At 40.7% G+C, this 27,719-nt stretch overlaps 1 pseudogene; it reads left to right on the forward strand.

Annotated features, from left to right (window-relative positions):
• The first annotated feature begins 6,067 nt into the window (after positions 1–6,067).
• Positions 6,068–6,729, forward strand: LOC115847130 (peroxiredoxin-1 pseudogene; annotated as a pseudogene).
• The last annotated feature ends 20,990 nt before the right edge of the window (positions 6,730–27,719 follow it).

Consider the following 27,719-nt stretch of genomic DNA (forward strand, 5'->3'; position numbering starts at 1 on the left):
TTATTTATTAATTGTTGTACAACATTCTCTATCCATGAGAATAGATACTATAAATAGCCCAAGATAAAGAGGCATTGCTGTCTTGAAACATAAGGCAAAGATAGCTTCTTCACTGCCCAAAAGCACAAAACAAAGCAAAATCTGTCAAAATCATTTTTAATATTCAACTCATAAAATAACATATATTAGGTAATCTGATGGCCCTTGGCCATTATGAGGTACTTTTGTTTTCCTGTTTTGTCTTAGAGGTATTTTGTGCTTTTGATGCAATCAAATTTATTTACTTGTATCTCTATGTTTTATGCCTACCCTACCCTATATTTCCTTTTATAATTTTATATTTTATGTTCAGGGCTTTTATATGAAATTTACTTTCATGAAAGTTGTGAACCAAAGATCTAACTTTATTTATCCTAAGTGGATAACAAGTGTTCCTAAGACCATTTACTGAGTACTTTATCCTTTTTTTTTTTTTTTTTTTTTTTTTGCTGTACACGGGCCTCTCACTGCGTGGTCTCTCCCGTTGCGGAGCACAGGCTCCAGACAGGCAGGCTCAGCGGCCATGGCTCACGGGCCTAGCTGCTCCGCGGCATGTGGGATCTTCCTGGACCGGGGCACGAACCCGCGTCCCCTGCAACAGCAGGCGGACTCTCAACCACTGCGCCACCAGGGAAGCCCCCTATCCTTTCTCCTTTGTCAAAAACTGAATTCCCTTATACAGTTGGATCTGTTTTGGACTCTTCATTCTGATCCATTGATTCATTTGTCAGTGTTTCTTCCATTACCACATCATTTTAATTACTACACCTCTATGGTGTGTTTTGATATTTGATAGGGCAAGTTAAGTCTCAACCCACTGTTCTTTTTCAAAATTGTCTCGGCTATTTTTGCACTTTTTCTCTTCCAAGTGATTTTTAGAATCAATTTGTTGAGTTCTGTAAAACTTTTCACTAGGATTTTGATTGGGATTAAATTTATAGACTTTTATAGGTCATTGACATCTTTACAATATTGAGTTTTACCATAGTGAAATACAACATATCTATCACTTCACTCAGATATTCTTCCATTTCCATCTGTAAAGTTTGGGGTTTTTTCATCTAGATTTTGTACATTTATTATAGATTTTTTTCCCCTGGGTAATTTATAGTTCTGGGAGTTGTTATGACTGGGATCTTTTTAAAATCTATTACAATGCCCAGTAGATTATTGTTGGTGTATGAAAATATTATTGCTTTTTGTATGTTGCTCTTGTATTTTGCCACTTTGCTAAATTATTTGTACTGGTTCTAATGGTTTCTCGATTGACTGTCTTGGATTTTTTATGTAGACAATTATATTGCTTACAAATAATGATAGTCATATTTCCCTTTTTATTATTTATATCTCTTTTGCCAAAGTTAATTCATTCATTCAATTAATATTTGGCAGCTGTTTATGTGCCAGGGCAGCTGCCATGTGCCAGGCATTGTTCTACACTTGGGGGATACAGTAATGGACAAAACAGACAGGTTTATGCCCTCTAGTGCTTATATTCTATTCAGGAGACATTGACAATTTAGGAAAGGCATAAAAAGGTCAGTCACCTAGCTGCATGTAAATCAAGGAAGTTAGAACACTCCCTAACAGCATACACAAAAATAAACTCAAAATGGCTTAAAGATTTAAATATACAACATGATACCATAAAACTCCTAGAAGAGAACATAGGCAAAACATTCTTTGACATAAATCGTAGCAATGTTTTCTTAGATCGGTCTCCCAAGAAAAAAGAAATAAAAGCAAAAATAAACAAATGAGACCTAATGAAACTTATAAGCTTTGCACAACAAAGGAAACCATAAACAAAATGAAAAGAAAACCTACAGACTGGGAGTAGATATTCGCAAATGATGCAACCAACAAGGGCTTAATTTCCAAAATATACGAACAGCCCATACAACTCAATATTAAAAAAACAAACAACCCAATCAAAAAATGGGGAGAAGATCTAAATAGACCTTTCTCCAAAGAAGACATACAGATGGGCAATGGGCACATGAAAAGATGCTCCTCATTGGTAATTATTAGAGAAAGGCAAATCAAAACTACAATGAGGTATCACCTCACACTGGTCAGAATGGCTATCATTAAAAAGTCTACAGATAACAAATTCTGGAGAGGGTGTGGAGAAAATGGAACCCTCCTACACTGTTGGTGGCAATGTAAATTTGGTGCGGCCACTATGGAGAAAACTAAAAATAGAGTTGCCATACAATCCAGCAATCCCACTCCTGGACGTATATCCAGACAAAACTATAATTCGAAAAGATACATGCACCCCAATGTTCATAGCAGCACTATTCACAATAGCCAAGACATGGAAACAGTCTAAATGTCCACTGACAGACAAATGGATAAAGAAGATGTGGTTTATGTATACAATGTATTATTACTCGGCCATAAAAAGAATGAAATAAAGCCATTTGCAGCTACATGGATGGACCTAGAGATTATCATACTAAGCGAAGTCCGTCAGAAAGAGAAAGACAAATATCATGATATCACTTATTTGTGGAACCTAAAAAAGAATACAAATGAACTTATTTACAAAACAGAAACAGACTCATGGACATAGAAAACAATCTTATGGTTACCAAAGGGGAAGGGGGTGGAGGGATAAACTAAGAGTTTGGGATTAACAGATACGCACTACTATATATAAAATAGATAAACAACAAGGACCTACTGTATAGCACAGGGAAGTATATTCAGTAACTTATAATAACCTATAATGGAAAATAATATGAAAAGGAATGAATATATACATGTATATAAATATACATATATATATATATCTGAATAACTTTGCTGCACACCTGAAACTAACACAACATTGTAAATCAACTACACTTCAATAATAAAAAAAAAAGTCAGTCATCACTGGCAAAATATCCCCAAACTTAGTGGCTTAAAATAACAATAAAGGGGAAGGGATAATTTAGGAGGTTGGAATTAGCAGATACACACTACTATATATAAAATAAATAACAACTATATATAAAATAAGATAAACAATGGGGACCTACTGTATAGCACAGGGAACTAACTATATTCAATATTTTGTAATAAACTATAAGGGAAAGGAATCTGAAAAAGAATATATATATATAACTAATTATATATATATATATATATATATGAATCACTGTGCTGTACACCTGAAACTAACACAATGTAAATCAACCATACTCCAATTCTTTTAAAAAAGGCATAGGCTCTGAAATCAGAAAGAAAAAACAATAAATATTTATCTCACACAGTTGATACTGGTCGTGAATCTGGTAATAGCCTGTTGATGACTCGGGGTCTTTCTTGAGATTGTAGTCAAGATGTCAGCTGGGCTTGCCATCATCTGAAGATTTGGCTGGGACGGGAGGATTCATTACCAAGATAGCTTACTTACATGGCTGGCAAGGTTCTGGTTGTTGGCGGGAGGCCTCAGTTCCTCATCTCCATAGGGCCGCTTAAGTGTCCTCATCATGTGGCAGCAGGCTGTTCCCAGGAAGAGTCATCCAAGATGGAGAGACAGGCAGAAGCTGTAAAGTCGTTTATGACCTAGCCTTAACAGTATTCCATCATTTTCACAATATACTATTGATTACACAGGTCAACCTTATTCAGTGTGGGAGGGGACTACACAAAGGTATGAATACCAGCAGGCAGGGATCACTGGGGGCCATCTTTATTTATTTTTATTGGAGTATAGTTGATTTACAATATTGTGTTAGTTTCAGGTATACAGCAAAGTGAATCCATTATACATATACATATATCAACTTTTTTTTAGATTCTTTCCCCATATAGGCCATTACAGAGTACTGAGTAGAGTTCCCTATGCTGTACTGTAGGTCCCTATTAGTTTTCTGTTTTATATATAGTAGTGTGTACATGTCAGTCCCAATCTCCCAGTTCATCCTTCCCTCCCCTTACCCCATCAGGGGCCATCTTGAAGATTGGATACCACAAACTATACAGGAATTTTGAGGGAATTTTAAAGCATGAAAGTAGAGGATGTCAGCTGTGAAGCATAGACAACTTGAAGCCAGGAGACAGGCTCATGAACAAGAATTGAGGATTATTAAAAAATGAATCTCTAAGTTATTCTCGACCACCAAACTCAATAATGACTTTATAACAAATATTTTGTAATACCCTTTTATTTTCCTGAAATGGAGTTTGTGGATAAGTAACTTACCTATATACCTAATTTGAAAAGATGAGCATAATGTCCTAACTGTAATATTAAGGACATAAAATTATATTTTTTAACAAAATAAAACATATTTCAATATCTAAATGCTTAATCATGATTATACTGGAAGACATAATGAAGTCAGTGACCTCCACCTGAAAATGCTAACTGATACAGGTGTGTTGTATTGGTCACTCAAATACCACAGATGGCATTGCCATAGTGATGTTGAAATGGAGCAGAACCCTATGGTCCTCCCCACAATGTCCTCTGCCTGCCTTTTGTCTGTGGAAAAACTTTTCTTAAAGAATAAATTTAATCAGAGAGTGAGAAAATTCAGAAACAAAGGAAAACAGTCCAAGACTAAATAATAATAGTCACTAAGCATAATCAAGGACCTTTAGTTCCTCTTCATGGGCTATAGGTAATATTCTGAGCCATATTCTGTGAGCTATCTTGTAGATATTGAAACCCCCACCAGGTAGAAGAAGTTAACTACAGGATGACCAGACTATAACCATGACATAAGCGGCCACAATTCTGAGAATTGGGCTCAAGGAAATGGGAACAAACCGACCCTGGAACTGAAGATTAACTGTACTTAAAACAATCAAGATGATGCTGGTCAGACCACCACATGACCAATTTCAAGAGGACTGTCAGAGCTGACTCTTGCTTCTGCATGTAGCCCCCTCCCTCTGTCTATAAAAGCTCTTGCATACTGGTTGTTGGGGGTCGGGGGTAGCTGGCCTTTGGACAGGAGTTCGCCCTCCTCCCGGGTTGCCAGCATCCAAAATAAAGCAAATTTTCCTTTCCACCAACTTGCCTCTTTATTGGCTTTTGAGAGGCGAGCAGCTGGACCTTACTTTTGGTTACAATGTGGTTTTCCAAATGATGAACAACTCTTGGTAAAATTCTGAATAAAACAACGCACAATCTTCCCTTGATTTACATGATTGTTGCATTTTTGAAAACTTCAGTGTTAATTTAAACTGTTTAAAAATACTTGGTGTTTTTGTTTAATATGGAGTTGGGCTATAAGCTTGGATAATTGTAAACAGTCTTTTCACCTACATGAATGTCTAGCAGACATTCAAAAGTTACATGAGATAAGACCATTATGTGCACTGCAGGACTTTAGCAACCCTGAACCCTGCCCACCCTCCCCCCCCCCGGTTGTTGTGACAACCAAAAGTACCACCGTATATTTCCCAAAATGCCTTCTAGGGAGCAATATGGACCCCCACCCTCACTCCCGCCCCTACTGAGGACCACTTACCGAAGAGAGGGAAGGTATGTGTAGGCAGTGGAAGGAAATGAGAAGTGGAGGGGTATGGTTGTGAGGGGTACTTGAGAACAGGAAATGAAGCAATCTGAGTCTTAGGGCTTCCATCGTCATACATATTTATTGATGGAATGAAGGTCTCAGAACCAAACACAACCTTACACCAGGGACAAGAGGGAAGATGGAGAGGGGGGTATAAGAAAAGGCCAGGACTTGTGGACTCTGAGCTAATAGGACTTAGGACTACTATTGCACTTTTGCTGAAGTCACCTTAGCATTTTAGACACTACCTCATACCTTTCTTTCTTTCCCTTTCTTTGAGCCCAGACTAACTGGAGCTTCTAAAAGACATCTCTATTTTACATATGAGAAGACTGAGGCCCAGAGAGATGAAATGCCTTACAGGAGGTCCCCACAGCAAGTTGATGGCTGAGCTGGGGGAGGTGAGGATCTTTCCACAAGAGTACTCTTTCTTTTCTTTTTGAGGATACAAAGAATTTATTTTGGCGTGTCTCTTTCCTGACTGTCTTCTGTGGTTTGTCTGTGAGAACTGCTGATAGCAATATGTCTTCAGGAAATGCCAAAATTGGGCACCATGCCCCCCAGTTCAAAGCAACTGCTGTAATGCCAGATGGTCAGTTCAAAGATATCAGTCTATCTGACTACAAAGGAAAATATGCTGTGTTCTTCTTTTACCCTCTTGATTTCACCTTTGTGTGCCCCACAGAGATCATTGCTTTCAGAGATAGGGCAGAAGAATTTAAGAAACTCAACTGCCAAGTGATTGGCGCTTCTGTGGATTCGCACTTCTGTCTCCTGGCATGGATCAACACACCCAAGAAACAAGGAGGACTGGGACCCATGAACATTCCCTTGATATCAGACCCCAAGCGCACCATTGCTCAGGACTATGGGGTCTTAAAGGCCCATGAAGGCATCTCATTCAGGGGCCTTTTTATTATTGATGATAAAGGTATCATTCAACAGATCACCATAAATGACCTTCCTGTTGGCCGTTCTGTGGATGAGACACTGAGACTAGTTCAGGCCTTCCAGTTTACTGACAAACATGGGGAAGTGTGCCCAGCTGGCTGGAAGCCTGGCAGTGATACCATCAAGCCTGATGTCCAGAAGAGCAAAGAATATTTCTCTAAGCAGAAGTGAGCACTGGGCCATTTTAGGACCAGGTTGCAGTAGGTGGCCATGAGAACAAAACTATTGTATTTTGTACTATTGTAATGCTTAAAACACAGGACCTTACACTCAACTGAGATGTGGTGTGGAACAGGACAGGCCTTTCCTGCCGGGGTTGGGGAGGCCAGCCTTTCTTCCTCTGGAGGGAATGGCCTGAGCTGTATCATGCGGCAGGCAAACTGATGTGTATAGTAGTAGGTTATCGCTTTTGGTCTTTTGTAGTTTTATTAAACTTGAGCTGAGACCTTGTTGATTCTTCATTTTGGGAGGCATTAGCCTTTGAGTGTAAGAGAAATTTACTTTTTGCTTTCCCTGTTTAGGGGAAAATAAGGTGTGAGAGCTGCCTCAGAATCAGGAAATTATATTGAGGGGAAATGCAAGGAGATACAGGGAATGGACCTGAAGCAAGGTGTTTCATTTCACCATATCTGGAGAAGAGCAAGACCTACTACACTATTGGCCAAGGCACTGCAATTTATGCTATAGGCTGGGTTGCAGGTTAAGAGCCCAATGAGATTACTGACATTTACTTTTACACTACTGGGAGGGCTATATGAAAACCTGAGGCTTGGCCTCTTCTGATAAATGCCTGGTACTGGTTCTGTAAAAGATCAGAGTTAGAGGCTTCAGTACCTTTGGAACTAAAAGGGAGAGGGGGACACAAACACAAGCACTGGTGTTCATAGGGTAGGGCTTTCTGTGTCAAAAGCACAGTGCTGGGCACCTCTTGGCTTCCCTGGGTTTCTATCCTTGATTTAATGGTAGTTCTTTCTTGTCCTCATATCATTGTCCTGAGGGAGGGCTGTCAGTGGGGCAAAGGTGGATTCCTCCTGGGCTCTTGAGGCTAGGGCAGACTCAGGACTGAGAATCCTTCTGTATATCATGTGGTGTCCTTCCAGACACCTTCCAGACACGGCTACCCCAGCCTACCTACCCCTCCAGTATTCAGACAAGCAAGAACTATGAGCGGCAGTATAGGATTCCCGGGGCCTTCAATAATAGCTTATTATATGCCAGACACTATTTTGTATTTATTCAGTCTCCATAATAACTCTCTGAGGCAGGTACCATTAGTTAGGGGACAGTTGCTTCTCAAGCCCTGTAACAAGTAGCATCTTGAAGCACTGCAGAGAAATGGTAACAGGTAATAATCCCATATTCCAAGGCAGGTGGCAAGTCTGGATCTGCTTTGGTCTTTTGACCAAACTTCTTTGAGTTTTGTTATCTTCATTTAAGATCTCTACTATAATTCTTTATCAAAAAATGATCATCTTGGGGCTTTCCCGGTGGCGCAGTGGTTGAGAGTCCTCCTGCCAATGCAGGGGACACGGGTTCGTGCCCCGGTCCAGGAAGATCCCACATGCCGCAGAGCAGCTGGGCCTGTGAGCCATGGCCGCTGAGCCTGCGCGTCCGGAGCCTGAGAGGCCACAACAGTGAGAGCCCCGCGTACTGCCAAAAAAAAAAAAAAGATCATCTGGTACCCAATAAAAGTCTTGCCCAGCCAAATTTTTAAAAAAAGAATTTATTTTAATAATAGGCATCTGGTCAGTTTCTAGTGCTGGACCAAGGACTCTAGGCCTGGACCTACTTCAAATTGATCTGGTTTAAATGGATCACACTCTACATTCCAGATTATAACTGCCACTTGGTGAGTAGACATAAGGTTCGCCTCAAAGCTAACAAGAAAATGTAAAAATATATTTATTTATCAGTAATAAATAAATGTTATACATATGAATTTTTTCAGGTTAAAGCTTGAAATACACTCAAGGATGTTAAGCACTGATTTTTTTTCTCTTTCTTTTTTTAATTGAAGTAAAATTGACCTATAACACTATGCTAGTTCCAGGCACACAACATGGTGATTCAATATTTCTACATATTACAAAATGATCATCATGATGAATCTTCCACTTTTAAAAGGGAATTAGACCTGACTAGAAAGTGTAACTAGTGAACGGGCCTCTCTTTCCTCTTCAGGTTCCTTTGGAACAAGGTCAGGGACAGATAACACTGTTGTAATTCAGGCTCAGCTTCCTACCATCTGGAAGGTTAAGTCATCGGTTTGTTATGTTTTCTCTTAAAGAGCCAACCACTTGGAAGTCCTGAAGAACTGAAATACTTACAGTTGCTCAAGGGCCTGCCAGTGTCCCCTGACTTCTGACCAGATGTGCCTCAAGCTGGCTGACAGTATTAAGAAATACGTGTCCTCAGTGAGCGAGTGAGAAGGTTGACAGGCTGTCCAGTGACGACAGCCTCCTCCTTCTAGCCTCTGTCCTCTGCCCCTAATGTGGGGATGGGGTGGGGCGTACCAGAAGTTGGTCTTCTCAGAGTTGTCTAGCTTTCCTTCAAGGGACTGATAATATTCTCTAGCACAGTATCCAGAAACGTGAGTTGCTTCCCCAGGGACCCAGGAAGGGCTTTTGAGAAAGATAGGTTCATATTTCCTGGGGGTCCTAATTATCTATGGCTGTGTAACAAGCCTCCCCAGAACTTAATGCCTGACATAAAAAAGAATGAAATATGGACTTCCCTGGTGGTGCAGTGGTTAAGAATCCGCCTGCCAATGCAGGGGACATGGGTTTGATCCCTGGTCCAGGAAGATCCCACATGCCGTGGAGCAACTAAGCCCGTGCACCACAGCTACTGAGTCTGCACTCTAGAGCCCACGAGCCACAACTACTGAGCCCACGTGCTACAACTACTGAAGCCTGTGTGCCTAGAGCCCATGCTCCGCAACAAGTGAAGCCACAACAATGAGAAGCCCACTCACCGCAACGAAGAGTAGCCCCTGCCCACCGTAACTAGAGAAAGCCTGTGTGCAGCAACGAAGACCCAATGCAGCCAAAAAATTAAATAAGTAAATAATAAGAATGAAATAATGCCATTTGCAGCAACATGGATGGGCCTAGAGATTATCATACTAAGAGAGTCAGACAAAGACAGATACCATGTGATATTGTTTATATGTGGAATCAAAAAAGTGATACAAATGAACATACTAACAAAACAGAAATAGAGTCATAGATGTAGAAAACAAACTTATGGTTACCAGGGGGGGAAAGGGAGGGAAGGATAAAATTGGGAAATTGGGATTGGCATATACACACTACTGTATATAAAATACATAACTAATAAGAACCTGCTGTGTAGCACAGGGAACTCTAGTCAGTACTCTTTAATGACCTATATGGGAAAAGAATCTAAAAAAGAGTGGGTATATGTATATGTATAACCGATTCACTTTGCTGTACACCTGAAACTAACACAACATTGTAAATCAACTATACCCCAATAAAATTTTAAAAAAGAACTCAGTGGATTAAAACAACCATTTTCTTGTATCTCATAATTGTGTGAGTCAGGAATTCCATCAGGGTTTGGCTGGATGATTCTTGTGTCCCACATGACTGAGATTGCTCTCAGCTGGTGGACTGGGATGGTCTGGAGCGCCCAAGATGGCTTCACTCATATATCTGGCACCTTAGTAGGGATGACTGGAAGGCTGGGCTCAGATGACACTGTTGTGCAAGGTGCCTACATGGGAACTCTGTGACGTGACAGTCTCAGGGTAGTTGGATTTCTTACATGGCAGCTTAAGGCTTCCAGAGTGAGTGTTATAAGAAACCTGTGTGAAAGCTACAAGACTTATGACTTAACTTCAGAAGTTCCAGAATGTCAGTTTTGCTGAATTCTTTTGGCAAAGCAAATCACTGAGTCTAGCCCAGATTTAAGGCAAGGGGAATTAGACTCTACCTCTCAGGAAGAAGGGTAGCAAAAGATTTGCTATTAACCTTAATCTGCCATACCAGTCTTATAGAAACATTCATTCATTCACTCAACAAATATTTATTGAATGTCTACTACATGCATACCCTAGTCACTAAAGACAATAGTGGGAAATAAAGCAGACACAAAAATTCCTGCACTTGTGGAGCTTACATCTTCCCAGGGGAGGTAAACAACAAATAAGAAATTAGTAAAATAGGGGCTTCCCTGGTGGCGCAGTGGTTGAGAATCTGCCTGCTAATGCAGGGGACACAGGTTCGAGCCCTGGTCTGGGAGGCTCCCACATGCCGCGGAGCAACTAGGACCGTGAGCCACAACTACTGAGTCTGCGCGTGTGGAGCCTGTGCTCCACAACAAGAGAGGCCACGATAGTGAGAGGCCTGTGCACCGCGATGAAGAGTGGCCCCCGCTTACCACAACTAGAGAAAGCCCTCACACAGAAATGAAGACCCAACACAGCAAAAATAAATTAATTAATTAATAAACACCTATCCCCAACAGCAACAAAAAAAAGAAATTAGTAAAATATATAGTATGTTAGATTTTTGCAAGTTTTAAGGAGAGAAAACAGGGTAGGGGAATAAGAAGCATTGGAATGGAGGTAGTGTGGCTAGAGAAAGCCTCATTAAGAAGACGACCTTTGGGACTTCCCTGGTGGCACAGTGGTTAAGAATCTGCCTGCCAATGCAGGGGACACGGGTTCGAGCCCTGGTCCGGGAAGATCCCGCATGCCGCGGAGCAACTAAGCCCGTGTGCCACAACTACTGAGCCTGCGTTCTAGAGCCCACGTGCCACAATTACTGAGCCCACGTGCCACAACTACTGAAGCCTGCGCACCTAGAGCCCGTGCTCTGCAACAAGAGAAGCCACCACAATAAGCCCACGCACCGCAACAAAGAGTAGCCCCCGCTCTCCACAACTAGAGAAAGCCCACGCACAGCAATGAAGACCCAACGCAGCCTAATTAGTTGATTTCTTTAAAAAACAGCAGCTGTTATTATTTTTAAAAAGAAGAAGAAAAAGACTTTTGGGTAAAGAGCTGAAGAAAGTGAGGGAAATAGCCATTCACCTCTCTGGGGGCAAACACTCCAGGCAAAGAAAAAAGCAAGTGAGAAGGGCCTGAGAAGAGAGGGTGCCTGGTGCCTGGTGCCTGGAATACTTGAGGAACAGTGAGGAGGCCAATGAGGCTGGAGGGGAGCGAATGAGGAGAGAGAGTAATAAAGTAAGACTAACTATGGAGATTGGTGGGTGAGCGGAGCACCAGATCCCCTATGTTCTTGGGATCCATGGTTAGCAGTTTGGCTTTTCTTCTGAATGAGACAGGAAGCCATTGGAGGGTTTTGAGCAGAGAAGTGATATGACCTGACTTATGTGATGTCTATTTTAAAAGGAACATTCTGGCTGCTCTATGGAGAAAGAAAGATTTAAGGGAGTCTAAGGCAGAACAGGAAGTCCAGTTGGCAGACTCTTGTAATCATGTTAAAGGTGATTCCTGGCGGCTTGCACCAGAATGATGGCAGTGGGCATGGTGAAAAGTGGTTGCATTCTGGATAAATATCTCCAAGGTCAAACCACCAGGATGTGCTGACAGACTAGATGTAGAGTATAAGGGAGAGAATAAGCAGGCACAAAAATACGGCCTCTTCTATAAGTTCACTAAAATCTCAGATCCCTTTAGATTCCCTGTTAGTGCTTTTCATGTGACATCGTTTTGTTGTATTTTTTTCCCCCAGAGGTTCTATTTTATTTTGGTAATTGTGTGTGTACGTGTGTTTTACTTACTTCCAGTATGAAAAAGAAAATTCACATCCTACTTATCTTAATTGAAAAAGTTATCTCTGTGTTTACTGTTTTAATTTTTGTCAACCTTGACTTTCAACATTTTTGGTTAGATCTGAGAAAAAGAATTTAATATAAATGTAAATGAATGTATCATGCTGATGATTGTTGGTTTTGAAAAGATGGGCCAGTAATATACAGCCCATATTGAACACTGTAGGCGTTTAGAAAATGTTGATTGACCTGAATTGGTACCTTCATCTAAGAGGCTAGAGAAACTGAGAATCTGTAGTCTTTACGAAAATTCTGTTAAACTGAATTTCAGGATCATGTGTTATTTCATGCAGACACTTAGGATGATGGAGACTAAGAGTTTCCCTTCTGTTGTGTGGTGTTCATAGAAAATATACTACTTCTAACAGGTGTTTCCAGAGGCAGTGTCGCTAATTCCAAGGGGTAACTCACCTGTAAGGTCAGACTTAAGACTGGTTTGCTTTCTCATTCAACAAATATTCTCAAGGTATTCTACATGCCAGATTGTGTCCTGGACACTGGGGCTACATCAGTGAACAAAACAGCTGTGAATATCCTGGACTTTACTGATGGCTTGGATCTGGAGGACTATGGGCAGGAAGTTGTTTGTGGTCGTCATACGTTGTCTCCTTTGTGGAAGCGCTGCTATCTGTGGGCAACATGGTGAGATGCTGCTGGCTACCGTTGCTTCTACTCCCAGCAAGGCACCAGTTCATATACAGGGAAGAAGGTGGCTGCAAGAAAAGAGTTCTAGAGGCTGAAAGTCCAAGATCAAGGTGCTAACAGATTCAGTGTCTGGTGAGGACTGCTTCCTGGTTCATAGATAGCTGTCTTTTTGCTGTGTCCTCCTGTAGCAGAAGGAGGCAAAGGACATGTCACATCTTTTAATGGTAGGATTCAGGTGACAAATGCTGCAGTAAGCCTCAGAACACTGGACCAGTTGGGACTTGCAAGCCTAGAGGCACCATTCCACAGGAATTATGCTACTGGGCTGGCTAAATTCTTGTAGCCTGTACATAAGAGGTGGGAGAGCCTGTGTATTTCTAGCCAGTCTACATGTCTTGAGCAGCATTCATTTCACCAATGAAAAAATCATTTCTAATTTGCATTATGCTATTTCACAATCTCTGGTATCAACTGGAGAAAACTTAAGTATTGGTGACAGCCCTCTGGAGTGTGGGCTTCTTCAAATGAAAACTAACACATGGCTTGTGCATTTCTAATTAAGATACTTCAGATGTTAACCAAAAGCTCCTAGGATGTTGATCAACACTAACCAGATACACACACATGGATCCCACTCTCTTTGTTAAAGTATTTAAAAGTAAATTTCCAGAAATTTTAACTCTAATTGGTCTCAGCTCTGTGGCCCAGAAGCACTTGGTCTATGGACCTTGAGAACTTAGATTCTTATTGGGATGGTGTGGGCTAATTAACTGGAGTGGCCTGCAATCCCTTCCCTCTGTGTCAATCTAAGGACACAGAGGTCTCAGAAATTTCAAATGGTGTTTTTCTGCACCACTGTCCCACCTCTGTCCCATGCTCTTTACCAACGAGGCTTATTTTTCCACTTCCCCAACAAGAGCCAGGATGGACACTGCCAGTGCATCTGAGGGGCAGCTGACCACCCCTTCCTCACTCACCTCTGCTCACCTCACTCTGTTGCCCTGCAGCTCTGCCTCCTGGATGGATGGGAATGTGAAGGATGGGCTGGATTTGCTTAGGCAGAGAGGAGAGTGATGACAATCTGAGCTGGGGAAGAGCATGATCAAAGACATAGAAGTGGAAGCACACATGGACAGGACGAGGAGACAGGAATTTATCCCATGCAATTGGAGCTGAAAGCCACAATAGAGAAGCAGTAGGAGACCAAGTCTGAAACACAGGTTAGGGCCATGTAATAGAGGGGCTTGAAAATTTAGCTAATTCATTTGGTCTTCCTTTCAGTAATAAGAGTAATAACTTCTGTTTGTTGAACGTCCCCTATGTGCCAAACTGTCCCAGGTACTTTTCCTACATTGTCTAATATAATCTCCACATTAAAGTAGAAAATATTTACCCTGTTTTACGTTTTGAGGAAGTGGAGTCTTAGAGAAGTTAAAATCCCTTGCTCAAGGTTACCCGGCTAGTGAGTGGTATAGCCCAGCCGCAAACCTAGGTCTGTGGCTCTTTAGACAATTTAAACAAGTTGCTCTCCCATTTAAAAAACCTTCAGGTCCTTTGGAAGGCTGGGATAGAGGTGAGTTGAGTCCGAAGAGCTGATGGAACTCTAAGCTGAAGGTCTCCTTCATCCTTAACAGCCACCCGCTACTCTTTTCCTTCCAGAAACTCCAATCCATCCTGAGGAGCTGCCCCAGTCATCACTCCTACACAACTGGAAGCCCTGAGATCTGCTGTCTTCCCTGCACAGCCTCACCTACCAGGCAGAGGCACTTTGGCTCAGTCAGGGTGGCAAGTACCATGTGTACACCTAGGTCTACCTTTGCTTCAGTAACAGGGCTAAAGACAAGGAGCCCTTCCTCACAATCCAGTACTGATACAAGGTATCAACTGCTACACTGATTACCACCATCCCATTCTGCTCCTCAAGGGTATGGCCACCAAGTGCTGGTCACTCAAGATCAAGTGTAGCCTACAGGCTCTATTCTAGCTGGGCATCTTTGAGTTGAGGAGTAGGGAGAGCTCTTTGTGTCTTATCATCCCTCTCTGTAGATTACACTGACAGGACACCCAATTATTTGGGGACTTTCCATCTGGCCATGTGACCAAGCTCGTGGCCTGGAGTTAGGGAGTAGCTAGACTAGATCACACATTTTTCTTGACTTGTGAACCCTTAGCATGAGAACTAAAAATAACCAGATACTCAGATGCCAGTACTGTGGCCAAGCAGCTAGGGCTGGCCTTTTGGGTCCCCTTCCCCCTCTCCTTCTCAAGAACCTAGTCCATGAGATGCCTGAAGGCCTGACATCATCCCCTCTGCCTATGTAGAGCCTGATGGCCAAAGTGAACAAGGCTGAGGAGAGAGCTGAGGATGAAGAGAAGCAGGAGACCTTTTCAGAGGAAAACAGCAGTTGCCCACCTCCGTGCCATCACCCTTGGGGCTGGCAGAGTATAGCCAGGGACTGAGAGCTGAATTCTCTGAGAGTGGCTTATGAGACAGTGACTCCACTGAGCACTTCCTGACGGCTCTTGTTAGGACAAGCAGCACCTACTTTTTCTTCAGAGCATGAAGGAAGTGGGGAAGGCTAACCTACTGGATAAAAATGCTGTTGCTGAAGGAAGGAGAGAAGTAGGTTCTTGCTGCCCCTGAACTTGAGAATTGTGCAGTCCCTTGTGTTTATATCTGTTCCTGTTGATTATTTCTATTAAATAAATATGTAAGGCTGCTAAAGAGGCTTTTTGTCATCCGTCACTTCCTTCTCCTTATTCTAGTCTTTCCTAGTACACCTGAGACTGGCCTCCAAGTTGTAACCATTCCTATTTCTTTCCTTTCTTTCTTCTGTAATTCTCTCCAGGCTCCAGGTATCAACTAGCTACAAAGGCCCAGTCTTTTGCCTCAGTTTCTCCTCTCAAAACTCTAGCAATTTGTTGGGATTGGGGTCCTCTTGGAACTTCACACAGGCCTTTGAGTTTGTCATTGACCCTCTGCCTGGCTCTGATCAAATTCTTCCTTAATGGGAAGACTCCTGCTTGTATTTTCCCGGGGCTCTCCTGTGAATGGACCAATTATTCAAAATCCCAAGTCCACCAGGATAGTTGCTTCATGGGATTTTCATGTACGAAAACCATGGTAAGAGACATCTAAGAGTAAAAGAATGAAAAGATGGTTGATGACTTGAGCACAATGTCTGAAGGACATACTCCAATGATATGATGTCTCTCTGAAATCTGTAGTATGGACTATGTTGGGGGACTTTGAGACCATCTGGAAGAGAACAGGAATACCATGAACTTTTCCTCCCTCTGCTACAGAAAAGGGAGTGAAATCAGAGTGTTGTGCAGTGTCCTAGTATGACATTATCATAGATCCTAAGCCCTGTGGCTTGGGCAGGTTCACATGGAGATTCTCCAGTGGGTCCTGGATTATGGAGTCAAACAGACCTGTGTTGAAGCCCCGCCTCTACTACTTACTAGCTTTGGACCCTTAGGCAAGTCACTTGTCCTTCTGTACCTGCTTCTTCATCTTTAAATTGGGACTAATGATAGAGTTGTGAGGATTAAATGAGAATTCAAAAATGGTAGCTGTTACTCATAACAAGAAGACAAAGCTGAACTGAGTCTGTTGATCAAAGGAGAAAGCGTATAAGTTATACTGCATTTCAAGGAAGACAGAGGGACCAGAGAGTGAACCCCTCTGACCTGGTTGTCCCCCATTGCTGTTCCCCATTGGTAAGGTAACCATACAATGTATCATCCAAGCTGGGACACTTTTGAAAGTAAAAAGATGCTATTCATTATTATACCATGAATACAGGTATAAACTGGGACTGGCCCAGGGCAAACCAAGTTGTATGGTCACTCTACCCACAAGGAACATGGTATAACATAAGATAAAGGCCCCAACATTGTAAAGATAAAATCCATATGGTTTGAATCCATAAATCCATGCTCTTGTCTCCTGGGACCTTGGGAAAATCATTTTGCCTTTCTGAGATTTAATTCACACATCTTTAATTGCAGACCGAAAAATCCACTTCACAGAATTGTGGGTGAGGATTAAGTTCCTTGAAATTTTATGTAAAGTAACTGACAGCTCCAGGTGGCTAACAAATGCTAGTTCCCTTACTCCTATTTTCCCTATGCCCTCAGGACAGGGCCCCAGTACCACTGTCTCTCCAAGCCCCAGTCTCAACTCAAAATGCCCAACTGGCCTCCAGCCTCATAACTCTGGGCCCAAGTCCTGCCCATTCAGAAAGCTCAGCTGTTAGCAACCCAGTCTCCTTTTGCCTGGCCAAACTCAAAGGATCTGAGGCTAATTATCATGATCCTATCTGCCCATATGTGCTTCCAGTCTTGCAAAATATTTTCTCATCCAACATTTCATCACTATATGTCCATGCCACTCTCTCACTTCGTCCCAGCTCGATGCTTTGTGACCACCTAAAGGGGTGGAGAGGGAGGGTAGGAGGGAGATGCAAGAGGGAGGAGAGATGGGGATATATGTATATGTATCACTGATTCACTTTGTTATAAACCAGAAACTAACACACCATTGTAAAGCAATTATACTCCAATAAAGATGTTAAATTTTTTTTCATTAAAATTAAATCAGTATTCCTACCCTTAACTCACCATGATACTCAAGAATGGTCTTAAATAGGGACATCTGAAACCATCAAAAAGAATACATGTTACTGCCTATCAGCATGACTACAAAATCCTGGGCCAGTATTTCACAGGATTCCTGGGAGAAAGTGATGAAATGTTGGATAAGAAAATATTTTGCAAGACTGGAAGCACATATGTGCAGATAGGATCATGATAATTAGCCTCAGATCCTTTGAGTTTGGCCAGGCAAAAGGAGACTCGGTTGCCTTTTCTCCACACCCTCTCCAGCATTTACTGTTTCTAGATTTTTTGATGATGACCATTCTGACTGGTGTAAGGTGATACCTCATTGTAGTTTTGATTTGCATTTCTCTAATGATTAGTGATGTTGAACATCCTTTCATGTGTTTGTTGGTAATCTGTATATCTTCTTTGGAGAAATGTCTAGTTAGGTCTTCTGCCCATTTTTGGATTGGGTTGTTTGTTTTTTTGATATTGAGCTGCATGAGCTGCTTGTATATTTTGGAGATTAATCCTTTGTCAGTTGCTTCATTTGCAAATATTTTCCCCATTCTGAGGGTTGTCATTTCATCTTGTTTATGGTTTCCTTTGCTGTGAAGAAGCTTTTAAGTTTCATTAGGTCCCATTTGTTTATTTTTGTTTTTATTTCCATTTCTCTAGGGGGTGGGTCAAAAAGGATCTTGCTGTGATTTATGTCATAGAGTGTTCTGCCTATGTTTTCCTCTAAGAGTTTGATAGTGTCTGGCCTTACATTTAGGTCTTTAATCCATTTTGAGTTTATTTTTGTATATGGTGTTAGGAAGTGTTCTAATTTCATTCTTTTCCAGGTAGCTGTCCAGTTTTCCCAGCACGACTTATTGAAGAGGCTGACTTTTCTCCATTGTATATCCTTGCCTCCTTTATCAAAGATAAGGTGACTGTATGTGTGTGGGTATATCTCTGGGCTTTATATCCTGTTCCATTGACCTATATTTCTGTTTTTGTGCCAGTACCATACTGTCTTGATTACTGTAGCTTTGTAGTATAGTCTGAAGTCAGGGAGCCTGATTGCTCCAGCTCCATTTTTCTTTCTCAAGATTGCTTTGGCTATTCGGGGTCTTTTGTGTTTCCAAATAAATTGTGAAAATTTTTTGTTCTAGTTCTGTGAAACATGCCATTGGTAATTTGATAGGGATTGCATTGAATCTGTAGATTGCTTTGGGTCATTTTCACAATGTTGATTCTTCCAATCCAATAACATGGTATATCTCTCTCTCTGTTTGTATCATATTTAATTTCTTTCATCAGTGTCTTATAGTTTTCTGCATGCAGCTCTTTTGTCTCCATAGGTAGGTTTATTAATTTTAATGAAATTTGATGTGTCATATTCTGATTGTCAAAGAAATATATGCTTCATTGTAGGATACTTGGAAAATACAGAACAGTGTAAGGAAGAAAATTAAAAATCCCCTGAAAGCCACCATTCAGACACAGCACTGTTTCCTTCCAGACTTTTCTAGTAGTGTGAATAATAGAGTAATAACTAGTAATATTTAGTGAGTACTTACTATGTGCAAGCACTATACTAAGGGTTTTGTATTTATTATCTCATTTCAGTATTCACAACAACCCTATGAGGTACATAATAAACTGAGGCACAGAGAGTCTACTTACTTGGCCAAAGTTACCACAACAATTAACTATTGACACTGTAGTTTGAATGCAGAAATTCTGCCTCTGGAGTCCAGCGCCTACCCCTATGCTATGTGGCCTTGTATGTTAGATATTTCCTACCTAATGCTTCCTGCAAGAAGGCAGACAGAACATGCAAATAGTAACTTGAAACTTTTCACTCACCTTTCTTTGCCACATCTGTTCCTTTTCACCAGAGCTGTTCCCCTTCTAGGAGATGGGCTAGAAGCCACAAACTGGTCCAATACCATGCAACAGGAGGAAAACAGAGGAAGAAAATGAAGGTCTGGATGAGGTGGCCTGCAAGTTGAAGGAAGCCAGCATCAGACGGAGTAAACCACAAGAAGCCTATCCTCTGTGAGTTCACACTCTGTGACAGACACTTTTGGCAGGCATTCTCCTATCTTTTTGCTAACAGAACCCCAACACTGATCAAGTCTCCAACAGAGAACTCTTGACCTCAGGGAGGGGTGGGCCAGCACTAGGAGATGAGCCCATGATTGGTTTATGACAGTTACAGCAACACTCTTTTCCTTGACCAGTGATTGGTGCCAGCAGAATCCATTAAAAATAGATACATTAAACTTTTTTATTTTTTAAAAAAATATACACACACACACATCCAATGGGTCTTTAATTGAAGGAACTTAAGAGATATTTTTTTTAAAGTCTCCTATTGTATTCCCATCATTTTAAAACTTTTTTTAAATTAAAACTTTTTATCGGTGGGAAAACCTTGTTAAAAGAATGACAAGACAAGCCATCAACTGTGAGAAAATATTTGCAAATCCCAGATCCAACAAGAAACTTGTACACGGAATATATAAATATATAAAGAACGCTCTAAAATTGAACAATAAGAAAACAAAGAATCTGATTCAAAAATTGGCAAAAGACTTGAACAGACACTTTACCAAAGAAGACGATATGGATCTAAAAACACATGAAAACATATTCAACATCACTAGCCATTAGTGAAATGCAAAGTAAAATCATAATGAAATATCACTACACACCTATTAGAATGGCTAACATGAAGAATACTGAAGATACTAAGTGCTGACCAGAATGGAGTTATTTGAACTCTCATAACATTCCTGGTGGGAACAAAAACTGGTAAAGCTACCCTGGAAAACACTCTGGCAATTTTGTACTATGGGATTCAACAATTGTACTCGTGGGTATTTATCCTAGAGAAATGTAAACTTATGTTCACACAAAAAAACGTGTACATGAATATTCAAAGCAGCTTTATGTGTAATTACACAAAACTGGAAACAACCCTAACATCCTTCAGTGGGTGAACGATTAAACAAATTGTAATACATCCACCCAATGAATTACAACTCAGTAATAAAGAGAAACAAGCTGCTGATACAGGCAGCAACAGGGATGGATCCCCCGGGGCTTACGCTGAGTGAAAGAAAGCTAATCCCTTGTGATTCCATTCCCTTCTGAGAATATAAAATTCTCAAAAAATGACAATATTATATATAGAGATGGAGAACAGCTAAGAACATATAGGGAATGAGAGGAAATATATAATTATAAAGTAGCAACATTGGGAGTTCCTTTGTTGTGACAGAACACTTCTGTCTCTTGATTGTGGTGAGGGTTATATCCATCTGCACGTGTGATGAAATGTAATAGAATTATACACAAAGACATACCCCAAAAATGAGTGCATGCAAAAACTAGTAAAATCTGAGTAAGAGCTAAGTTTAGATAATTGTATTGAACCAGTTAATTTCCTGTTTTTGATATGCACTTTAATTATGTGAGATGTTACTGCTAGGGGAAACTGGGTAAGGGGACACAGGACCTCTCTGTGTTGTTGCAATTTCTTGTGAGTTTATAATAATTAAGAAATGAAAAGTTTTTTTAAAAGAAAGAAACCTAGAGTTGGTAGTTAAAGCTATGCCCTAATTTTCTAACACTCACATGGCCCTTGTTTGCTAAAGACTATTTGCCCAGGGGTGACTTTCCAGGATATAAACCTTGCCACCAGTGTCTCTATAGAGCCCTTGATCTTGGGGAACTACCAGACTGAAGAGATGGAACATTAAATATTTGGGCAGGCTCTTTCCTCTAAAACAAATGTTCTTAACCTGGAGTCCATGGACCAAGCTTTTCAAGTCTGTCAGTGCCCTCTTTGATATTTTAGAATGGTATTTTTGTTTCTTTAGAAGCTATACACACATGATAAAATATTTGTAATGTATGAATAGTTAAAATCTTAGATTAAAAGCTCTCCAGGGGACTTCCCTGGTAGTCCTGTGGTTAAGACTCCACGCTTACAATGCAGGGGACATGGGTTCGATCCCTGGTCAGGGAACTAAGATCCTACATGCCATGGGGCATGGCCAAAAAGAACCCAACTCTCCAGCCTCAGAACCCTAGTCCTTCTATCCAAATGTAATTTTACTTTTGACAATTTTGTGTATTCTTCCAGGAAAAAGAAAGATACAAGTGGTAGCATACTATAGTCACAGTTCCTACTTTTCACACTTAAGAACAAATCATTGAGATAATTCCACATCATTGTAAACTGGTACAGCCACTATGGAACCAGTATGGAGTTTCCTCAAAAAACTAAAAGCAAAGTTGCCATATGATCCTGCAATCACACTCTTGGGCATATATCCAGACAAAACTCTGATACGAAAAGATACATGCACCCCTATGTTCATAGTAGCACTATTTACAATAGCCAAGACATGGAAGCAACCTAAATGTCCATCGACAGATGAATAGATAAAGAAGATGTGGTACGTATACACAATGGAATATTACTCAGCCATTAAAAAGAATAAAATAATGACCTTTGTAGCTAGGACCTAGAGATTATCATACTAAGTGAAGTAAGTCAGACAGAGAAAGACAAATACCATATTATGTCACTTATATGTGGAATCTAATGAACACAAATGAATTTATCTATGAAACAGAAACAGACTTGTGGTTGCCAAGGGGGGGAGTGGAGAAGGGATGGATTGGGAGTTTGGGATTAGCAGGTGCAAACTATTATATAGAGAAAGAGAAAACAATAAGGTCCTACTGTATAGCACAGGGAGCTATATTTGATATCCTGTGATAAACCATAATGGAAAAGAATATGAAAAGGAATTAATATATCTGTATAACTGAATCACTTTGCTGTACAGTAGGAATTAACACATTGTAAATAAACTATACTTCAAAAAAATAAATTTTTATAAAAGATCATTCCACATCAGCACTACAGCTCTACCTCCTGGTTTTACATAGCTGCTTAATGTTCTCAGAATTAATAGATGAACCACAGTTTATTTAACCAAACTTCAATGATGGACACTTTGTGTTTTGCCATTATGAAAAATTCTGCAGTATCTTTATATACTTACACCATGACATGCTTTTGAGTATATATACATATGGTAAATTCTTAGCAGTAGTCTTGCTGGGTCAAAGATACATAAATGGTAAATGCTGATGCACGCTGCAAAATTGCCTCCAGAGAACCTGTACCAATCATCCATCAACAGTGGAGGGTAGCACCTATTTCCCCTTATGCTTGCTGACCATGAGCATTATCAAACTTTAAAATATTTGTTGTCATTCTGATAGACCACAAATGGCATCACTTGTTTATTCCTGGAGATAACTAGCTTTGGATGATTATGATTCTTCTTCAGTCTTTCTCCGAACTTCCCTCTTTGTCTGTTGTCCTTTATTTTTAATTAAATAATTGTATCTCTTTTTGTTAGACAAGTACTAAATAACATTCATTGTATAAAGACAAATCAAACAATAAAGAAGTATAGAGAGTAAAAGGGAAAATCCCTTTTCTCCTCCCCAACCCCATCAGTCCCACTCTGTCCTCAGAGCTGCAGAGACACTGCTGTGTGCCCATGAGTTTCACTCTGCTAGATGCCAATGCACCAGCACTCATTCTGAGTCCTCTCATTTGGGACTGGAATGCTTGTGCCGGGGCATGGCTGAGGTTCAGCTTTATAATATCCAGAAAGAAGGGGGGGTGCTGAGCACTTCAATACTAATAAAGACTGCAGAGAATGGCTAAACAATGTGTGTGAACAAAATGGCTTAAAAGTCCTTCAAAAGCTTTAGAGGCACCATTTCCCTACAGCAAACCATAAATAATGTGTTCATGAAAGCAGAATCCAGAAGCACTTCAAGGAACCAAAGCTTAGTTAATTTATTTCCTATATGCTTTGAAAGTAGTGAGATGGTTATTTAAACAGAGAGGGAGAGAGGGGGGGAATTAGTAAGAAAAGACAAAGGCATAGTCTACATGTATAGAGACAGACTGGGGTAAATTATTTGACCCTTAATTTCCTCACATCCGATGGGAATAATTAGAAAATATCTAGCTCATAGGGCTATTATAGTAAATAATAATCTATGTAAAGTGCCTAGCACAGAGTTAGGCATAGAGTAAGTACTCAATAAATTGTAGCGACACTTAGCTATTCCTAAAACCTTTCCTGGAAGGGGGAAGGTATTGTGGATAGGAAGCACGGAATGAATCAAAGCTTGGATTCAGTAATGGGGATAATGTTCTTAGGACAATGATGAGACCTGACCCGAAGTGGAAAATTTGTGCAGGAAAGGAATGATTGGGGAGGAAAAGTATTAAAGCAGTGGGGAAAATGGAGACATTTTAGGCAAAAATCACTGTGAGAAGTGGGCAGAACAGTTTGGGATGGGGAAGTCAGTGGAGCGGGGGTGCAGTAGGAGGCTGTGGCAGTACAGGAGACAGGTCAGGGATATACTAACACAGGAGGAACCAGATGGCAGAAATGTTGTGAATTAAGATGAATGGACAAAGAAAATGTGGTATATACATACAACAGAATACTATTCAGCCTTAAAAAAGAAGGGAATCCTGTCACTTGCAACAACATGGATGAAACTTGAGGACATTATGCTAAATGAAATTAGCCACTCACAGAAAGACAAAAATAAGTGCATGATTCCACTTATATGAGGTATCTAAAATAGTCAAATTGATAAAGAGCGGAATGGTGGTTGTCAGGGGCTGGGGGGATGAGGAAATGGGGAGCTATTAATCAGGCATAAAATTTCAGTTAAGTAAGATGAATAGGCTGTAGAGATCTGCTGTACAACATTGTACCTATAGTCAACAATACATACATACATTACAACAATATCATACACTTGAAAATTTATGAGTAGCTATCATGTTACATGCTATCACAATAAGTTTTTAAAAATAAAATTTAAGAAAAGAAAGAATCCCCAGACCCTGATGCCTAACTATTTAAGGTATTAGGAAAGAAGGGAGAAGAGAAAACTATACTTGTTTGCTGAATGGCTAGAGGGCTGGTTTTACTCTAGGTGGAGAACTGAGGCCAGCAGTCTGTTTCCTTCATATTGGGTATGTGTGCAGTGACTGCAGAAGACTCCAATTAGTAAGGTTTACCTAGAGGTAAAATCAACAAGGCCAAGGTCTTCAGATCTCCTTTCCGAAATTTCTGGCCTCTAAACAGTTCCAATTCAGAATGGCTGACACGACTATTACATGTAACCAAGGTTGCTAATTTAGAAACACTCACTATCCTCCTCAGACATTGTTTTTCACCTGCAGATTTCAGCACTATTCCAAAACCTCAGTCCCAGGCCTGGTGGACCAGGGGTTTGCTACATCAAGAAGGCTGCTTTGAGGCCTGACTCCAAAATGGTGCCCATTCCAACCTATGGTTTCTCTGGCCTCAGACTGGTTATGGTCCAGAGATCTAGACCCTTGCTATTTCAAGTGTGATCCAAGGACCAGCAGCAATGGTATTACCTGGGAGCTCATTAGAACTGTAGAATCTCAGGCTCCACCCCAGACCTGCTGAATCAGAATCTGCATTTTAACAAGGTCCCCACATGAAAGTCTGAGAAACACTGACCTAGAGCATGGTTTTGGGAGTCTGACAGGTTTTGGATTCTTTTGGGGCAGGATGGGGAGAAAATGACTTTGAATGCAAATGTAAAATAATGGTGTGATGAGTCCCAATTTCAGAAATTTGAAAAAGATACCAATTCATAGAATTGAGGAAATGTGGTAGTTATATATTCAATAAATATATTATTACTTCTGTAACCCAGCTAGATGATGATATTAGCAGTTAACGTTAACTTTCATTGAGCACTTACCTTGTTTTAGGTACTATTCTAAGTAATTTCCAGATAGCTTCTCATTTAACCTTCAAAATAATTTTATGCCTCACAACAAACCTATGAGACAGGTACTGTTATCATCCCCATTTAACAGATGAGGAAACTGAAGTACAGGGTATTTAATTGACTTGCCCGAGTTCACATAGCTAATTAGTATTGGAGCCACATTTTCAAACCAGTATGTCTGACTCCAGAGGCCACAGGCTTAAATTCCATATGTCAGTTGACAAATTTTCCCCTATCCCAGACCTGGGAGTTCGACTGTCTCTCCAAGATGTCTATATTCTCAATGTCACTTGATCACTTTTGGCTCGAAGAACCCACTGTTACTGAAGTACTCTGCATCTCACTTGTATCTTACCTCCTGTGGCTGATCTCTTCTTTCTCTGAAGCAACCACTCCATGACACTCAGTCCCTTTTCCTTAATTTCCTCCAAAATCACTCACAAAAGACATCTGTGTATGTAGCAGACTTTACTGAAAGCTCCGTTCTTCACTTTTGGTATTGATCATTGGCTCATTATTAACCTTGGGTCTTACTTATCACCCAGTGCCCATTTGCATTCTCTTGCTCCCATGCCACAAATCATAGCCTATGGCTCTCGTGCTATTGCTGTGCTTTAGTAAAAAAGGGCTTGAATCTGTGACTTAAGGGAGTCACAGATTCTGGTTCACTCCTTCTACCTGTTCCCAGAGCTGCCATTTCTCATTTTCCCCAGTGAGGTTGCAGGTGAAAACATAGTTATTGAACAGTCATATGACCTGAGGCAAGTCCACAGGGGGCAAACTTCCTTTGGGCTTGGAGCCAGAGCCTGAAACAGGCTGAAGCTGGCTCAGAATAGGCTGGAGAACAGGAAGTCAAAAGCCCAGGAGAGAGATCATTCTGGAGGAAAAGACATCTGTGAAAAGCAATCTGCTCTAATAAATATTAAATGGGAGAAAGAAATATAAGGCACTATGAATCAGCATCACTCTAATTCTGTGTGTGTATGTACAAACTGTAATATATAGAGCAAATGCTAAAAATAAATTCACTAAAACCTTAACAGTGGTATCTCAGAGAGAAGGAATTATAGGTAATTTTACTTTCTTCACTATGATTTTCTGTATTTTTTGACAATGATCCTACATTTTATAATCAGAGAAAATGGAACATTATAGTTTTAAAAAGCAGACTGTTGCTTTTCACATGTCCCAGTGTCATCTGTTGAGCAGTTGGGAACTGAGGGAGGTGGGTTCTGATCGCTAGATTCTAAGAACTTTACCCAAGGAAGGTGTATTAGTCAGCTCAGGCAGCCATAACAAAAAATACCATAGAATGGGTGGCCTAAACAAGAGAAATTTATTTTCTCATTGTTCTAGAGGCTGAAGTATGAGATCAGGGTGCCAACATGGTCAGTTTCTGATGAAAGCTCCCTTCCTGGTTTGTAGACAACCACCTTCTCATTGTGTCCTCACATGGATGGCCTTTCCTCAGTAAGTACACACAGAGGGAGCAAGAGAGGGTGAGCTCTCTGGTGTCTCTTCTTAAAGGGACACTAATCCTATTGGGTTGGGTCCGGGCCCCACCCTTGCAACCTTATTTAACTCATTACGTCCTTATTCCAATTACAGCCATACTGGGGGGTCTAGGGCTTCAGCATATGAATTTTAGAGGGACACAAATAGTCAGTCCATAACAGAAGTAAAGGGAAGGGGTCTACATAACTACTAAAGACCAGGCAGTTTAACAAATAATCTTACGAAATTCTCACAACAATCTTGGAAGACAAGTGTTGTTTTTCCTCTTGTATATGTAATAATAACAACAGTAAAATTTATTAAGCATTTACCGTGTGACAGGCACAGGGTTATGGGGGAATCCCTGTTAAGTAGTGGAAAAAAAGCTTATTGAAATTGTTGCCTGAAGTTAATGTGGAAAGTAGAACACGAAAGTGATAAATTTGCATATTTACTCAACAAGACTTCCAAGCAAAGTGTTGAAGGTGTGGCCTGGTATTTTCTTGCTACCCATAATAAAATGTGAGGGGAGAAATAAATTAAGAAAAAAAACTGTTAAAACTAGAAGAAACCAGTACATGATTGATTCTCAGCCGCTCCAGATGGCAGAAGATGCAAAAATTAAGAAATGGCAGACTTCCCTAGTGGTCCAGTGGTTAGGACTCAGCACTTTCACTGCTGTGGCCCCAGGTTCAGTCCCTGGTCGGGGAAGATCCACAAGCCACGCGGTGTGGCGGAAAAAAAAGAAAGAAAGAAAGA

The sequence above is a fragment of the Globicephala melas genome, chromosome X, assembly GCF_963455315.2.
Source record: "Globicephala melas chromosome X, mGloMel1.2, whole genome shotgun sequence".
Lineage (NCBI taxonomy): Eukaryota > Metazoa > Chordata > Mammalia > Artiodactyla > Delphinidae > Globicephala > Globicephala melas.